Source organism: Gorilla gorilla, chromosome 3 (assembly GCF_029281585.2).
Source record: "Gorilla gorilla gorilla isolate KB3781 chromosome 3, NHGRI_mGorGor1-v2.1_pri, whole genome shotgun sequence".
Classification (NCBI taxonomy): Eukaryota; Metazoa; Chordata; class Mammalia; order Primates; family Hominidae; genus Gorilla; species Gorilla gorilla.
In genome coordinates this window covers 9,989,022-9,998,084 of record NC_073227.2, presented here as the reverse complement: position 1 = coordinate 9,998,084, position 9,063 = coordinate 9,989,022, and positions in this window count along the sequence as shown.

Below are 9,063 nucleotides of genomic sequence, written 5' to 3'. Positions count from 1 at the left end.
AAAGTTTTATTGAATTTATATATTATTAGTAAAAAAATTAACTACGTATTATAATGCAAAATCGGAAAAAGGGAATGGGTTGATGCTTTTTAATGACATGAATGTCATAAATATTTCCTTTTTGGAATCCTTTTAGATTAACAGCAAAGCTGCGAGGAGCGTGAGAGAGCACCCACCCACACCCCACGGCAGCCCACATCCACCTCTTAAGTCACCCCCGGACATGTGTCAAAACTAGGAGAGCGGCATCGCCACACACTATGAAGCAAACTACACACCCTCTGGGATTTCACCAACTTTTTCCCCCACAAATGTCCCTTCTGTCATCCAGGGTCCAGTCCAGGACGCCAAACTGCTCTCGGCATGGATGTATTTTTAGCAGAAAAAGGCGCGTGAAGAAACATGTCCGAGGGAATGAGTGCCACGAGGCGTGCGGGCAGCCTGCGCCTGGAAGAACAGGGTGGGAGGCACCAAGTTCTGCAGCTTGGTCTCTGCGGCCACTGTGCCATCTGTTTATTTTGAACCTACTGTTTACACAAAGGAACGAGTGGGACCTGGGGTGGGGTGGGGACAGGAGCTGAGCTTGAAATTGAACCACGCTCCCAAACCACAGGCCTCCTCTCAAAATGGACGCGTGTGGCCGCATCGGCGGGCCACAAGCAACTGTGAACCGGGATTCTATAGACTCGCTTCCGTGTAGGGCACACACTTAGCAAAGGACATTTACATGCTCATATGCTACCTGTCCACATGCACACACCCGGCAGTACCCACAGCCGCCACTGCAAGCTTTGACCGACAAAACACATTCCTGGGCAGGAGTGTTGGTCACGGACATTGTTTAGAAGCATGTCTCTTGTGGTGGGAGGAAGCAGGCAGCCCGTTTGTTGCTTTTTTTTTTTTTTTTGATATGGAGTTTTGCTCTTGCCCAGGCTGGAGTGGAGTGCAGTGGTGTGATCTCGGCTCACCGCAACCTCCGCCTCCCGGGTTCAAGTGATTATCCTGTCTCAGCTCCCAAGTAGCTGAGATTACAGGCAACCACCACCATGCCTCGATAATTTTGTAATTTTAGTAGAGATGGGGTTTCTCCATGTTGGTCAGGCTGGTTTCAAACTCCCGACCTCAGGTGATCTGCCCACCTCAGTCTCCTAAAGTGCTGGGATTACAGGCATGAGCCACAGTGCCTGGCCTCACTATTGTTTTAAATTCCCTACAGACGGGGTGCCCACCGCCAGGCCACCATGCCCAGAGACAGTGAGGAGGACCTGGGCCATCTGGGCAGGGGATCGGCCTGGCCTGACGGGGAAGGGGTGGTGTGGAGTTTCAAACAGGGAACCAGCCCCGCTGAAGCCCCCTGGATCCCCGCCAGGAGGTTCCAAAGAACCTCAGGCTGCCAGAAGACAGGTGCCTCTGAGGCCCACAGCTACTGGGCAGGGCAGACTCACTGGGCTGCACCTCCAGGCCCCCACTAGGAAGCCCAGCAAGGGAAGGGCTGCATTCACCAGAGCCACCTGCAGGCACCAGGCTCCCTGCAGCACTGAGGACGAGGGGGAAAGCAGCCGTCAAGCTGCAGTGTCTGTGATGTCGTCAGATTTCACCCCAGACCACCATGTGTGTCCTGATTTTGGGCATGGGACAGCGGCACTCCTGAAAGGCACACGACCCGGGACTGCGGAGCCAGCGTGGGTCCTCCATTCCACCAGCAAGCCAATACATCCTGCACTGGGGGGCAGTCTTGGCGGGCATAGGGGGTTGACCAGGGCAGCCAGGATCCAGCCTCTCTGAAGAGCTAATGTCAGAGCAGAGAAATTCATGTCAAAGAGATGAAGAGGAGGTGACTTCAGAACAAGGGGACAGCCAGTGCGAAGGCAGCTGGCCCGCTCACCCCTCAGGCAGCAGGGAGGCCGTGCGGTGGGGGCGTGGGAGCCAGGAAAAGGAGAGGAAGGGTGGGCAGGGCAGTCCCGGCCGGCCCCGTGGACTCCGGCTACCGGCATGGGTTTCAGTCTCTGAGTGTGGGGTGGTGTTGGAGGAGCTCGAGGTGAGGACTGGACTCCACACATGCAGGGAATGGTCCGGCCAGGCCCTCACTTCAGAGAAAGACAGGAAAGCCGGAGGGGGACAGGGGCCCTCCAGGCCCCAAAAGAGAGCCAGGAACGTGGGCACCTGCCCCCCCGCCCACCGCCAAGTCTGCAGCTCCAGGCCAGCAACACAGGCAGGCGGGCCCTCCGCCCCAGTCTCTCAGTCCCACCCTCCGCCCCAGCCTCTCAGTCCCACCCTCCGCCCCAGTCTCTCAGTCCTCCTGGCCCGCTGAGGACCCCACCTCAAGCAACCCTGCCTGACGTGCCCACTGGCTGCGTCCGAGGAAGCTGGGCCATGCTGGGCCTGCTGGTGGGGACGAGGCCAGCGAGGCGGGCAGCAGTATCCCAGGCCTTCGCAGCACCTGTCCCTAGATTAGATTTCCCCTTTCTCATTACCACCGTAATGGGTCCTTCAGACCTCATTCCAGCCCTAGATATTATCTGACCCGTATAATTAATTAATTATAGCCCAAATATTATAGATTATTAAAAATAGCATAACTAATAGTGTAATATCTCAAGCTGTCGACTTTAATAGTCAACATTGTCTTGGCGGAGCTTATCAGCCCGGGACACCCGGTGAGAATATTGATTCCGGGTAATTTTAGCCGTCATCTGCCATCCTGACGGGGAATTGTCAGGTCCTCACCCGAGCCGGGCCTCATTTGAAATCGTTAAACCGCCGCGCAGCTCACAGTGGATCTTAATGTTTCCTTTTTCTCCCCTTCAATATGTTTCGGCAACAGAGAGGAAAATAAATAGAGAAGTGAAGTGTGGGGAGTGGGAGAGGAGGATCCGTTCAAGAGGAGGGGGTGACTGACTTGTCTCTTGCCTTGGGGACGCTGGACTCTGCATCCCTCGTCTTTTCTGGGGGGCTCCTTTTGGCCAAGCCCACGAGGCTGTGAGGGGGAGGGGCCAAAGGACAGGGCCGAGGGACTGAGTCGCACACAGACACCGCACATGGCACTGCAGCCCGGCCGGAGACCAGGGGGTCCAGTCCAGGGGCCCCGCCACAGGCCCACGACAGAGGCCCCGGACACGCTCAAGCCAGGAGCAGAAACACACGCATCCACGCGCACAAACCCACGGACGCCCAGACGCTCACACAGGCCGTGGTTGGCATGCACCGTGCGGTCACACACGGACACGGACACGCGTGGACGCCCCGCAATGCACACGATCGTAGGGACACGTGGATGCGGACACTCGGACACACCGCGCGGTCTCAGGCGCACGCACCCACTCGGAGATCACAGGTCGGACGCGCGGGACGGACACCCACGCGCCACTCACGGGGTCCTGCGGGTGCCGGGAGGGGCCGAGGCTTAGCAGGGGACGGGGGGATCCGCGAAGGTCGCAGAGAATCAGAAAAATGTAGGGGCGGCGCGGGGGGCGGGCGAGGGCGGGGCCGGCTCCCAACCGCCGAGAGGAGGGGGGCGGGCGCTGCTGTGGGGGGAGGGCAGCTGCGGGGGCGGTGCAGGCCCGGAACGGAACGGCCCCTGGGGGAGGGGCTCGGCGGTGCGAGGGGCGTGAGGAGGGGGGGTCGCTGCGGGGTGGGCGGGGCCTTCCGAGACCCCGGCCTTGGGCTCAGCCGGGGGCGCGCCACGTGAGCGCGCAATAGCCCGTGCTCACGCGCCTAACCCCACCCACCTCCCGCGGACATGCGCCCACCCTTACCCCCACCCACCTCCCGCGGACACGCGCCCACCCTTACCCCACCCACCTCCCGCAGACACGCGCCCACCCGGACTCCCTCCCGCGGACACGCGCCCACCCCCACCCACCTCCCGCGGACACGCGCCCACCCTTACCCCCACCCGCGGACACGCGCCCACCCCCACCCACCTCCCGCGGACACGCACCCACCCTTACCCCCACCCGCGGACACGCGCCCACCCCCACCCACCTCCCGCGGACACGCGCCCACCCTTACCCCCTCCCGCGGACACGCGCCCACCCCCACCCACCTCCCGCGGACACGCGCCCACCCTTACCCCCTCCCGCGGACACGCGCCCACCCCGACTCCCTCCCGCGGACACGCGCCCACCCTTAACCCCTCCCGCGGACACGCGCCCACCCCGACTCCCTCCCGCGGACACGCGCCCACCCCGACTCCCTCCCCGCGGGCGGCCCCAAGCAGGCGGTGGCGCCAGAATCACTCTCCAAAGCTTCCGCAGGAGCGTTCCTCAAACTTCTAATTATGATTCACGCGCGTGATGATGATAATTTAATAATCGCGGAGCTGTGGGAGGCATTAACCTCAATTAAGCTCATTGCGCGGCCTGACCCGCCCTCCCTACGCGCCCTCCGAACCCAGAGCGGCCCTGCAGGGCGGGGTGACGGTGCAGAACTCGTTTATTGAGCACCTGCTGTGTACCTGGCCTCTCAACCCCTTACTCCTCCTTCCTCCCCGCACCCACCCTGGAAGCTCCCTGCTCCCCTGAGCCAGGCAAGGGCCGCCTTCTCACGCCTGGAGCCCTCCCAGACCGCATCCGCCACCTCCCTCCTCCCTGAAAGGCTGCGGTAACCGCGGGGTCTCCCTGAGCGCGCTCATCCCTGCCCCTTACGGCCACCACAGTGCCCACCCTGTCAGAGGAGCCACGAGGAGCCCCGTGAGTGATAACGGGGGAGTGGGCTCCTCGTGGGGCACGGCGTGCTGGAAGAAACGCTGGCACCCGCGTCTGGGGTAATGGTGGGGAGGATAGAGGTGAACACATGGAACCCTGTCACAGAGGGAGAAACTGAGGCAGAGGAGCCAGGTGAGATGGGAGCCAGGTAAGAGGGTGGGCTCCAGGTAGACGCACGGTGGTGGTGCTGAAGCCACGTTTTCTCAACCCCAAGACTCAGCGGCCTGCAGTGGCCAGGGACACCACTTCTTCCAGGCGGGTGGTCTCTGCTACAATGCCTCTGGGTAACAACCCCGAAGACAGGGTCGAAGCGGCACCGTCTCCTGCACTGGGCTGTGGTCAGCTCAGTGTGGCTGCCCTTGGTGGGCTCATCAGGTTGAAGGCTTCGCATTGGATCCAGTTGGCTCCACGCCTTCATTCCAAGTCCCAGGCTGAGGGAGTAATTGCTCCCTGCAGCACGTTCTCGTGGAGGGGGTCTCCAACCGGCAGGGGGCCCTTATGGCCTGAGCTCAGAACCCACACCTCACCACTCTGCCCACTGCGGGTCATGGGCCAAGACCAGCTTCAGCCTGGCTGGAAGTGTCTGTTCCCCAGAGGAAGGCCGTGGATTGCGGAGAGGGTAAAGGGAGGAGAATTGTGGGTAAATTCTCCCATGGGTCACATTGCTGATTCAATTAACGCTTCCCCAGTTGGATGGGGCTGCAGTGAGGGAGGACGGGCCCTGCTGTGAATGCACACCACACACCCTGGCTCCTGATTTGAGCTGGAGCCAAGCTCCACAGCATGGCAGGGATGACCACTCCCCCTGTGCAGGGGACTCCCCAGGTCTCTGTTTCCACCCTCTTCCTGCATGGCCTCTGGGGAAGACAAAGCCGTGCCAGAGGCAGGGATTCAGATGTGTTCAGATGCCCGGGACTTACCAAAGGCAGGGATTTCAAGAGGGAGTCCAGGAAAGACAGAGCCAGAACTGGACAAAAATACCTCTCTGTAAAGTCCCCCGTGGCCTGATTCGAGGGCAGCTCGGGGGTGTAAATCCCACCAGCTGCTCAGCCATGGAGGAGGGGGTAGTGTGCTCCCAGGTGTCTCTGGGGGCCCAGGGAAGTTCCTCCAAGTTAAGCCATGACACAGCAGCCCAGAGCAGGGGTCCACCAGCCCACACGGAGAAAATGGATCAGTGCCAGACCACACTGTTCGTGGAGGACAGAGTCAAGGTGGCCAGAGCCGTTTCCCTGCCCAGGGGCTAGACAGATGGACCAGGATGTCAGACCACTAAAAGGGTGGAGGTGGGGTGCACAGGCTGAAACACTGCCCCACCTGCCAGCATTGGGCCCTTCACTCTTCCCTGTCCCAGAATGCTTTTGCCTTTTGCATCCTGCCTCTACAGTCTCGGGGGCGCGGGGTGGGGGATCCGCCAGTGAACAGATAAAGGTCACGTGATGTGTTAAGGCAGAACTGTGAAAGCTTGGGTTGGAGGGGTGCACAGGATGGCACCTGCCTTACTTGAGGAAATCAGGGTGGCCTCCAGGTAGTGCTGCCACCAAGGGGAGCAGGGATGATGCATGTGCACTAGTGAGTGGCTAAGGGCACTGAGAGGACATGGCAGCTCAGCCATCCAGGCACAGGGAGGGGCTCGGAGTAACCACCAGTGGAGAGGACATGGCAGCTCGGCCATCCAGGCACAGGGAGGGGCTCGGAGTAACCACCAGCAGAGAGGACATGGCAGCTCGGCCATCCAGGCACAGGGAGGGGCTCGGAGTAACCACCAGCGGAGAGGACATGGCAGCTCGGCCATCCAGGCACAGGGAGGGGCTCGGAGTAACCACCAGCAGAGAGGACATGGCAGCTCGGCCATCCAGGCACAGGGAGGGGCTCGGAGTAACCAACAGCAGAGAGGACATGGCGGCTCGGCCATCCAGGCACAGGGAGGGGCTCGGAGTACCAGGTACAGGCTTAGGGAGCATACAGGATACCTGGAAGGATCCAGCCAGGAATGGCCCCTGATACCAGGCTGCAGAGCCCAGACATGGTCCCTGGCACTTCTGGAAGGGGAGGAGTACTATTCAATTTACATTTTAGAATGATGGAAAGCAGACAGGAGGCAGCCAGTCTGGGGCAGTGACAGGCAGAGGCCAGGCGGCCAAGGCACCCCCAGACCCCCACTCAGGAGGGGTCTCCTGACCATGTGTCTCCAGGCAACGTGACTCTGGTGATTCCCACAGAGACCCCTAGATGACTGTGGCAGCCACAGACAGGAGAATGCCTATGCTTCAAGCCCTGAGTACCGGCAGGAGCTTGGGGACAAGGGAGGGAAGGTGGCCATCCCAGGCAGGCTCCAACCCGGGCATGCTGCTGCCCCATGCAGTGTAAGCCAGTGGCAGGCAGAGGCCAGAGAGGGCAGGGGCAATAAGAGAGAGTCTGGGGGGACAGAGCCTGAGGAGTAAGGACCCCTCTGGGCTTGGATGCTTTCTCTCAAGAGACCAGTCACACGATTACCTATGACTTTGCACATGAAAAACGCTGTGTCAAAGGAACCCAGCGTTCACATAAAAACCCTACCACTTACCGGCTGGGGACACTGAGCACAGCATGGGTCCTCACTGGCCTCAGGCTATGTGTCTGTAAGGTGGTAATCCCTGCCCCGGCCTGACCCTGTGGTCGGTAAACCCTCAGGAGCCAGGGTGCTCTCCAAGTTCAACCAGCAGCACCCGGGAGAGGGAGCCAACCGTGGCCGCCTCTGCAGCCCTGATGGGAAGCCAGGCGTCCTGCTCTCCACATAGCACCCGTGTCCCCAGTTGTTCCAATTGTTTGTATCTTCTTGTTTTTAAGTTTAAAGGGTTTCAGCCTCACCTTTGCATCTCTGGTGGGCTCCTCGCCAGAAGCCGGACCCTGTGCCACGTGCTTTCCCTCCTTAACTCACACAGCTGGCAGGTAGGAGAATGGAAGCCCACGCGGTGAACGGCCAGGTAAACTTCTGGCCCGTTGGCGGATGCTGGCTTGGTCGAGGTGAACAGGCTGGCTTTTGATCGGGCTGTGTAATGTACGCCGTGCCAAGACTCCACACATAGCCTGCCACCCTCTTCCTCCCCTGGGGCATCTCCAAAGAGAAGGAGTCGAGGGCGGGGCAGGGAGGTCAGAGACGGCGGGCTGGAGGCCAGGAGACACTCGGAGTTGCGGGCGCTGTCCGCGGTGCTGAACACGTCCCGAGCCCGTGGCCTCCGGGGGCGTGGCGGGAGCGCGCTGTCCGCGGTGCTGGCGCTGTTCGCAGTGCTGAAGCTGCCCTGTGCGGAGGCGCACGAGGCTGGGGCCGCGGGTCTCCAGAGCTGACGTGCTCTCGAGGTCAGAGCCTGTGTCCCCTCTCGCTTCTGGTGTCCCGAGTGTGGTACACTCTTTCTTGAGGAGTCACAGGCCCCTAAGTGGGCATATCTTAGAGAAGGAACCCAGGCCTGAAAGCAGAGGGCTCCTCTCTGACTTCCCAAACTCCGGTGATCAACATGGGTCGCCGTGGCGCGAGTGTGTGCAGGCGCGAGAGGAGGGGACACAGGAGCCTCCTTCCCCGTCCTCCGCCCGCACCCCCCGCCCGTCCGGCAGATGCAAGGAGGTGCACAGCGAGGCTGTGGGGCCAAGGGTGGGGTGGGGTGCACTTCGCACGAGGCAAACACTATACAAAGTGGAGGTGATTATGCCTCTGCCCAACCCTAGAGCCCCTGGGACCCTGCTGCCTTTCCAGCCTATCCAGCGAAAGCTTTCCAGGCAAAGAGAGAAGGGACCCCCCTCCATGCACCAAGTAAAAGGCTGTGACCTTGTCGTCATCATTCACCCCATGAGGGCAGGGTATCAGGACCTGGAAGCTCGCATGGGACTCAACCCCTACAATTGACAGATGAAAAAAATGCGGCGGGGGGTGGTTCATAAACCCACGCTGAGTTCGTGGCAGTGGTGCCTGGCTCCCCCTCTTCCTCTTGTCCCTCAAACTTTAAAAACCTCTAATGCTGGGGAGAAAATCCTTGAAGTCTCAGCTCCCACCCACTCCTTTCCTCATGCTCCCTTCTAAGACCCTTTACCATCACCCATACTTCTGCTTCTGTCCCAGGCGTGTTCCTGCCGACGCCCACACCCAAGCCCATCGTGACCCCACCTGGACCTGCAGCGGGGGAGAGCTCTGCAATGGAGGGAATGTTTCCTGTGCACTGGGCAGGCAGGGGCAGCCCACCCCCGGCACTGATTTCACCTGTCAGTGCCCACCTGGGGCCCTGCAAGTGAAGCTGGTGTCTTGGAGATAACCCGAGATGGCAGATGGGCAGAGATTGCACAAATGGGGGTCTAACTGACAATCAATTGTGATTAGGAGTGAAAGGAC